The 8,332-nt window shown below is 37.3% G+C and overlaps 1 pseudogene; it reads left to right on the top strand.

The window, feature by feature from the left end:
• Positions 1 to 2,064: 2,064 nt before the first annotated feature.
• LOC119530508 lies at positions 2,065 to 2,638 on the top strand (annotated as a pseudogene).
• The last annotated feature ends 5,694 nt before the right edge of the window (positions 2,639 to 8,332 follow it).

The following is an 8,332-nucleotide window of genomic DNA, read 5'->3' as shown; positions in this document are numbered from 1 at the left end:
ATTCTGGGCTTCCAAAAAGTGAGACCCCAGAAGCTACAGCCTCATGTGAGGATTTAACCAAACATGGTTTGGCTAGTATTTTTAACTATCAATTTTATTGGGTCAAATAGGAGATGTGGGCAGAAATAGTCATATATGGCATTTTTAACATGTAGAATAATACCAAGAAAATCAGCAAATCAATTTCATGTGAGAGTTAAGGATTTTTTTTCTTAATATGGCTGATTTCATTACAAAGGAGTTTTGTTTGTTTTTGTCCTAGACGATTGTTCAATCATGATGTAACTATACTAACACTAAAGAAGAGTTCAATCCACTTGAATAAACCCAGTATGTGAAAATGTACTTGGAATGTTTTTCTAAAAAAATTAAAATTTTCTACTTATTACCAGCAACCAGTTAAAAACCTATACTGTTCCACTCAAACAATTAAATTAATCCCATTAAATAAAATGTGAGCTAGAAATGAATCTGAAATCATTTTTATTCATGGTTAGAGACTATGAAGATTCCTTTGACAAACCTTAAAAATCTTGAGGGTGAAGTTGAAAACTTCAGTGTACAACTGGGGAGGGGATGCAGGGAGAACCTCCTTATTTGATAGAGTTGATTCTACACAGATATACAAGAAGAGCAAACCCCCAAGCTACACAAAGGCTGCTGGAGTTTTCACTTGCTCACTACCTGAATTTTCTTGCCGAACGACTGAGAAATATGAATATGCAAAGCTCATAGACTCTGATCAGCATCTGCCTCTTTAAGCCTCTTCTGAAAAGGTAGTCACTGTGCCTCTGGCTTTCTAGACTCTGTCTTCTGAATCGCAAAGCAAGCAGGAAAAGGGAGGGAGTGTGATTTGTTTGTTTGTTTTAGCAGAAACTGATTTTTTCCTTTATAAAAGATGTATTTTCAGATAAATATCAGAATTTATCTGGGTAACCTCATGCATTTGCCTAGCAGGATTAATGCAAAATAAGAGAAATTCCAATGGCTTGGCACCCTGAATTGTCTCAAGTTGCCTGTAAGTTCTTGCAGTTTTCTTCTCTTTTCTCTGTTTCTGTTTCTTATCCAAGAAAAAAAAAAAAAAAAAAGTAAAAACACCATCCTTTGCACTTCATGTATTTCCATACTTACCTCTATGTTCAAGATTTTAAAAAATTCCTTGTCTTTTCCGAGACTTAGTACTTGTTTGTCTATCCTAACATTAATTCGTTTTAGACTGATAAACTCAAGAAGGGTTAATCTAAATCTACCAGCATTCTAAGTGGGGAATACACTGTCTTTTCTCCCCTAGATAGGATCTGTGACCCCCTTCTTTCTCCTTTCTGCTGAAAAACAACCAAACTATCTTGGGTCAACATCACCACCTACTGGTCAAAGTGGTGAATTGTCTAAAAAATGCTTTAGCACATGCACAAGCAATGCTCTCATTTACTCTATACTCAAAACTCAGTAAATTATCTTGGAAATTTCTCTTCAGTTTCAGGTTATATACACTCATGCTATGCTATCTCAATAACCAAAAGAAGCTCCAGTCACCACTTATACCCCCATACAGTTTTCAGCCCTTACTGTTACTGGATTTCAACACTCTCCCCAAACAGTGTCTTCTGCTGTATTCTCTGGAACTCACTGTCTATCATCAGCAAAACTTCCTATAACCTCTGATACATCTCTTTATTACCTTCACCTCTTATTCTAAATAAAACCTGGTCTTCCTTAGCTTTCAAGTGGTAGATGTTTTCTCTCTCAAGGGGACTGGAGGTGTTTGCCAGTCTACGTCATCCTCCTTTACTTCTCCCTAAATAGACTTGCCTCCTTCGAAGTTTGGCAATTGGTCACCTCATTTTCCCTCCATTTTTCCTCCATCATCTGCAGAACTCATGGCCACTTCCCATCATTCCTTGAAGATTCTTGTGCCTGGCCCACTGTCATTCTCTCCAATAAAGCCCTTCTCAAGATGGCTTCCTCGTGGACTACAGTTACAAACCAGCCTCAGGAGGGGTGGGGCCTGAGTGAGGAGCCCGCCAGCTGCCCTCTATCTCCGGACCCAGACCGGCTAGAAACATGGAGCTGAGCAAGGTGGCGGCTCCCAAGAACCCTCCAAGAGATAACTTGTTTTTACTGGATATCTCAAGGCAGAAAAATCAAACTCCTTTACCACCGATTAAGCCATACACAGGACCTAAACTGCCCCCGACAGCTACTGTTTAACAGCTCCAGATTATAGGCTGAAGTCCTTGATTAAAAAGGGACCTAATCAAAGAAGACTAGTTCCCCGGTAGCTGGTGCTTTTAGTAGCACACCTACCACTCCTACTATAGCGGCTCCACAAACAGTATCTGTCCCAAATCAAGTTGCAACTCCATTGTCAGTGACAAGCCAAAGATTTACTGTGCAGATTCCACCTTCTCGGTCCACACCTGCCAAACCAGTTCCCACAACTGCAGTTCAAAATGTTCTAATTAATCCTTCAAGGATTGAACCCAAAAATATTCTTATTACCAACATGGTTTCATCACATAATACTGCCAATGAATCAAATCCATTGAAGAGAAAACATGAAGAAGACGATGACAATGATACTATGAAAGGAATGTATTCTAGCCAAGATGCATTTCAAAAGTTTAGTTGGTTTTGAGCCCAGTACACTGAACTAGAACATTCTAGATATTCTCAAATTGTATCTTAGAAAACTTAAACATAGCTGCAATAATTTTCACTTTAGTTAAAACTGTTGGATTTCATTAGTAAAAGTAGAAATGTTAGGCTTTAAATACAAAAAGTTAAGTAATTGTTTCTTAAGACTTTCATTGATGCCAAGCCCTACTATGGCAAATTCTATTTTTGGAAGCGGTTTTCTATCATGTATCACTGACAGCACCACTTAAGTTTCAATTTCTACAGTAGAGTCAGTGACTAATCTTCAACAGCATAATTTTAATCTACATTTAAATACTTTCTTTGTAAGGTAAATAGTCACCTTTATTGTCACTAAATTCTTTGACCAAATCTCTCAATTTAGGAGACATTTCTGAGATTGATTTAGAGGCATTCTGAATCCATTTTGAATGTATTTGTTTTTGGTCTTTGCTAACTTCCCACTTCTTCTCAGACTCCTGACATCCTCTCCTCCTAAGATCTTGTCACTCCAGCCACATGCTCTTATGGTCATAACTTAGACCTTATTATTGCCAATAACTGGACCCCCTTCAAAATGATTTTAAACTTCACACACTCCCACCGCTACCACCCATCTTACTCTAATAATTTTTCAGCCCCAGGAGTATCACCTGTCCATTAACTTTAGCATTTGTCCTACATCTACATCATGTTCTCATTTACCTCCTTCCACAGTTAAGATCTATGGTTTAACATGATAATCTTTACCTTGCATACATTCCAATTCTGTTGCCCCATTCTCTCACCATCAGATTTACTTGGTCTTCGTTAAATCCAATCTCCTTGCTCATGAGCATTTGAAAACACCTGAAAGAAAGCACAAAATTATGCTGTCTGATTTCACTTCAGTTCATGGCTATTAACCTCAAGTAGGTCCTTACTGCTACCTGGCAATTCTGCTTTTAACTTGTCAACTCACTCTTTTGTTCTAGAAAATTATTTCACACCGTTCTTCTCTCATGAAATCTACAAAACCTTAGCTCTTATTCTCACTTTTGATTTTAATGGCTTTGCTCTTAATTTTACTAAGAAAATAGATATCAGAAAGAACTTCCACATGGTCTCACTACCAAATCTACAAACCTTCTTCCTTCCATGCCCCCTTAACCTGCCTTCCTTTCTGTTACGTTGAAAAAAATTCTCTGCTCTTACCTGAGGACAACACTTCCACATATAAACTGGATCTCCTTTTCTACTCTTTTCCTTTTCTGCTCTTTTCAGAACATCCTCCCTAATGTTGCTTGTCTTCCCTGCATCATCATTTGCTTCTCTACTTTTTTGTTAAAAATAAAAACCCGACCTTAACCACACATGCTTCTCCAAGTACTATCCCATTTCTCTGCTCCGCTTCATAGCAAAACCTTCAAAACCAAAATGTGAACTACATATTCTGTCTGCATTTATTTTCCTTATCTTTCCAGAACCACTTCCATCAGGCTTTGTCCTCTGGTGCTCAAAAATTGACAGTGATTTCCATGTTGACAAACATAATGGCTGTTTCTCCATTTTCATCTTCCTACACTGTCAGCAGTATTTGGGTCAGTTGATCACTCCCTCCTTCTTAAAAATGCTTTCTTTGCTTGGCTCTTTTTGCCTTCCTATTTCTCTGGTCATAACCCCACCCCAACTCCCATGTTTGCTCGTTTCTCCTCATATTCCAGACCTCTAAACTTGAAAATGCCAGAGTATTCAATCTTCAGATCTCTTCTTTATCTTCATTCACTCTTCAGGTGAACTCATCTCATCCTCTAACTTTAAAGGCCATCCATATGCAGGTTACTCCAAATTTCTATCTATAGCACATATCACTCCTCAGAGTTCCATATTCATATAATCAACTTCCTATTTGGTACCACCATGTAGAAGTCTAACAGACATCTCAAATTAACATGTTCAAAACTAAAGTCATAGTCCCATTGCTCAAAAGTGCAGTTTTCTCTGTTTTTGCTCATAACTGTAAATGGTAAATCCATTCTCCCAGTTGCTTGAGCCCAAAATCTTGAGTCATCCTTGATTTTCTCTCTCTTTTGTTTTCACTTTTGGTTATGGACGTTTTCAAACATATACAAAAGCAGACAGAACCTTGACCCACTTTATCACACTCCACCTTTCATCCATCAACAAATCCTATTTGTTATCCTTCAAAAAATAGATAGATCATGTCTTAGTACCCCTTCCATTATTACCCAATTCAAGCTGCCACCATCTCAAGAGTCTTCTAATTGGTCTACCAACTTCTGCCCCTGACCCTCTATTTTAAACACAAGAACCAGTTATTATTCTAAAATTCATTTAAGATCCTATCACTACTATGCTCAAAATCCTCTTCTCATCTGCCTCAGAGTAGACTTTTACTCTGTGGCCTTCATCATCTGACCCACTGTTACATGTCCCATCACTTCTCTTTCCTGCCTTCCTCCCCTAGTCTGGTCAATTTTCTCCTCTAACTCACCACCTTGCTCTGGCTTCAAGCCTTTACAATTCATATTTTCTCCACCTGGCATGCTCTTGCCCCAAATAGTTCTAAGGTCATTTCCTTACATTCTTCAGGTCTCTGGTCAGATAAAACTTTATCAGAAGTCCTTCCCTGACTACTCTATATATTAGCATCTCTTCTTATCCATCCACCTTTGCTTATATCCATTATTTTGCTTTATTTTTCATTTTTCTTATCTCCATTAACAATATTTATTAGCTTGTTTTATATTTCTCCCAAGAGACTATAAGCTCCATGAGAGCAGGCACTTTATCTGTTTTGTTTATTTTCTTTTACCCAGTGTTTTGACAGTGGTTTGCAAATAATGAGTGAAATAAATATCCATTAAAGGAATCTTCCTTTTTCTTTCTCTATTCTTCTACCATCCTTCCATAGTTAGTTCAGAGAAATATATGCCTTTGGGACCCAGCAGGAAGCCAATAAATGTGTGAAACAGCTGGGTGAACTACAGGGCATGGTAGACTGTGCCTGCCCCATTCCAAACCATTCAAATTCAAATTTAGAAATATTAAACAATACATCTCTAAGGCAGGCTATGGCCTGAAAGCCGTCAGTTTGCCATCCTTGTTGTAACCAGAGCAAACAAAGCCAAGAATGGTGGTACTTCTATACAGTTCATGTATTAAGAAAAATTCCAAAAATTGTGAAAGAGAATCTGGTGAAATAGAAGTATGCAGTAGTCACTTCAGAATTCCCTCAAGTATTATCTGACATGTCATCCACAGTAAATGAAGTCTACTTTTACTCAAGTTCTAGCATTCAAGTTTTTCCTTTAAGGTTTAACTATTTTGTTTGCATTTTGACTAATAACATAAAATTATTTTTCTACTATTTCCATAGTAATTGCCTAGTATGTTATAGAACATTTCTAGGGCCTCAGGCCTCCTGACACACCATATAGTGATTTTTCTTATGGGAAGGAAATGGGATTAAAAAACTATAATCACTGTCTTTTTTACCTCAGCAAGGTAGGACAAAATCTGTGTGCCGCTTTCTAGAAGACAGGCCATGAAAAAATAAATCATGTCATGACTGAAAATCCTTTGTTTAAAGCTCCTTTGCTTAAAATCTTACTAGTTTCTTTTTATGGTTCTATAAAAGAATAGAGAAACAGTTGTCCCTTAGGGTCCCCACACAGGGTAAGAGAGCTCTGTTGAATGTTTACACAGGACCACAATTTCTGCCCTGAAAAAATAAAATGAATCAGAAGCCAACCCCTGACCTTCCCTTTTCATTCTTTCTCCAAATTTTCACCCAGTCACACCCATGAGTCATGGGCTGTCCTCTGCTGTCTCTCCAAATCTCGAGTGTGCTAAAGGCCCTGGGCCATTCGACAGTGGAAGAAATCATCAGGCATTGAGCAGTGTGGGTACTGTACGGTTACTCCCTGGCACTGCATTTGATAGTGAGTAAAGGCCAGGGTTCTTGTTGTCCAGTAATTTCTGTTTCACTGAAAATTTAAAAAAATCAAGCATGTTCCACCTTGCTTACTTCACTCAATATAAGTATTTGCCTAACCCCAAATGCCTGCATTTGCATTTCGGTCTCTTATTTTTTAACACTGTTTTTATTGAAAAATGAGTTCCAAGCAGCTGGCTAATGAATGAACCTTTGAAACACAATTCAAATATAAATAGAAATATTGCTTCTTCTCAAACAGGACCAAATTTGACAGTAAAATTTTCTGGTCAGGCAGGGTAATAAAAAATGAAGTAGAGGGGAGAGTTGAGCACTTGTCTTGATGTTATTGGTGTAGGTGACCCCCTAGATAACCTAGACTTCCAGAAGACATTTTTTTTTCTTCAATAGCATGATTTAATGTTGGGGACAAATAGATTCTGCAGAATTAGCCAAATAATGCTCAACATTGGGTCATGGAGAGAATGATACAAGCAAGTCACCCAAAAATGGACCCTTAAAGACACGTGATTCAGATGCTAAGCCCTATGTTAAGAAACTAACCCAATTGTGAAATATATTAGCAACATAACTTCACTCGATATCAACTCTGACTCCTGAGCTCAGCTGTAAGACTTTCTACTTTTGAGCAGAGTTCTAATATGCAAAAAAATATGTCAAACCATAAAGCTAACAGGAAATTGTATCTTCTCAGAGGTCAAATTTGCTGAAACTTCTGAATAAAGTACAAAAGGGCAAGAGGACCCTGGTGAAACTGGTGAAATAAGAACCTTGTCCCCTGAAGCTAATGGCTGGGTGGGAAAATAATTTCATATCCTCATGCCTGGATTTTAAGTGCAGAAAGCAATATAGTGTGGCAAAAATATGGAACATAAATTTAATAAAATGAGTTTTATGAGATGGGGCACTGCAGAGCTTCCCTAATTAAACTTTATCCTCACATTAGGCCAATTTTCTTCTTTTTGGAGACCAGCCTATCCTTTATTTCTTGACTTCCTATACCACTCTTTTTATTAGTAAAGCAATTATTTTTACTAAAACCAGTGGGCAGAACTCATAAAGTGACATTATTTTGCCCACATTCTGCATTGTTGAAAGGGAAAAAAAAAAATATACACTTTTGGAGAGGAAATAAATCACCCAGATATTACTCAAAGTAGTAGATTTTGCTCAACATTGTCAATGTAAATTAGTTTTTCGGATGAAGATTGGGAAAATATTCTTTTTAATATAATAAAACAAACTTTGGTTTGGAGAACATTTTATTAAATAGATTTGAGATTGAAATATTAACTCATAGGACCAAAGGAAGATTCTCCCAGAAGTCCGGGAATGCCTACTCTTTTGTCAGAACAACTGTACCTATAGTCTCACAACTGCTGAAGCCGTTTCATGAGGCCATTCCAAACTGACCTGCCAGCACCCACAACTAAAACTGTTACCTGCAAATATGTCTGAAGGGAAAATAACCTTGTTATACACATCACTACAAGCATCTACTATATAAATATATATCAAGTTTTACCATGAAATATCCTTTTCAGAGATTGAAAAGTCAGCCAATTATATACTGAACACTACACAATGGATGAATTACTAGTTCAAATAATCCTTTACAATTTAAGGCAAAATAAAACATGAAAAGATCTTAGTGTCAGACTTTTATTCACAAATCACTTGCTTTATAATATTTACTGCACTTTTTACTTGATAGATTGGTTAATCAATCATTAGGAA

Source organism: Choloepus didactylus, chromosome 3, assembly GCF_015220235.1.
Source record: "Choloepus didactylus isolate mChoDid1 chromosome 3, mChoDid1.pri, whole genome shotgun sequence".
Taxonomy (NCBI): Eukaryota; Metazoa; Chordata; class Mammalia; order Pilosa; family Megalonychidae; genus Choloepus; species Choloepus didactylus.
Note: the sequence above shows the minus strand (reverse complement) of the source record. Positions and strands in the feature narration are given on the sequence as shown.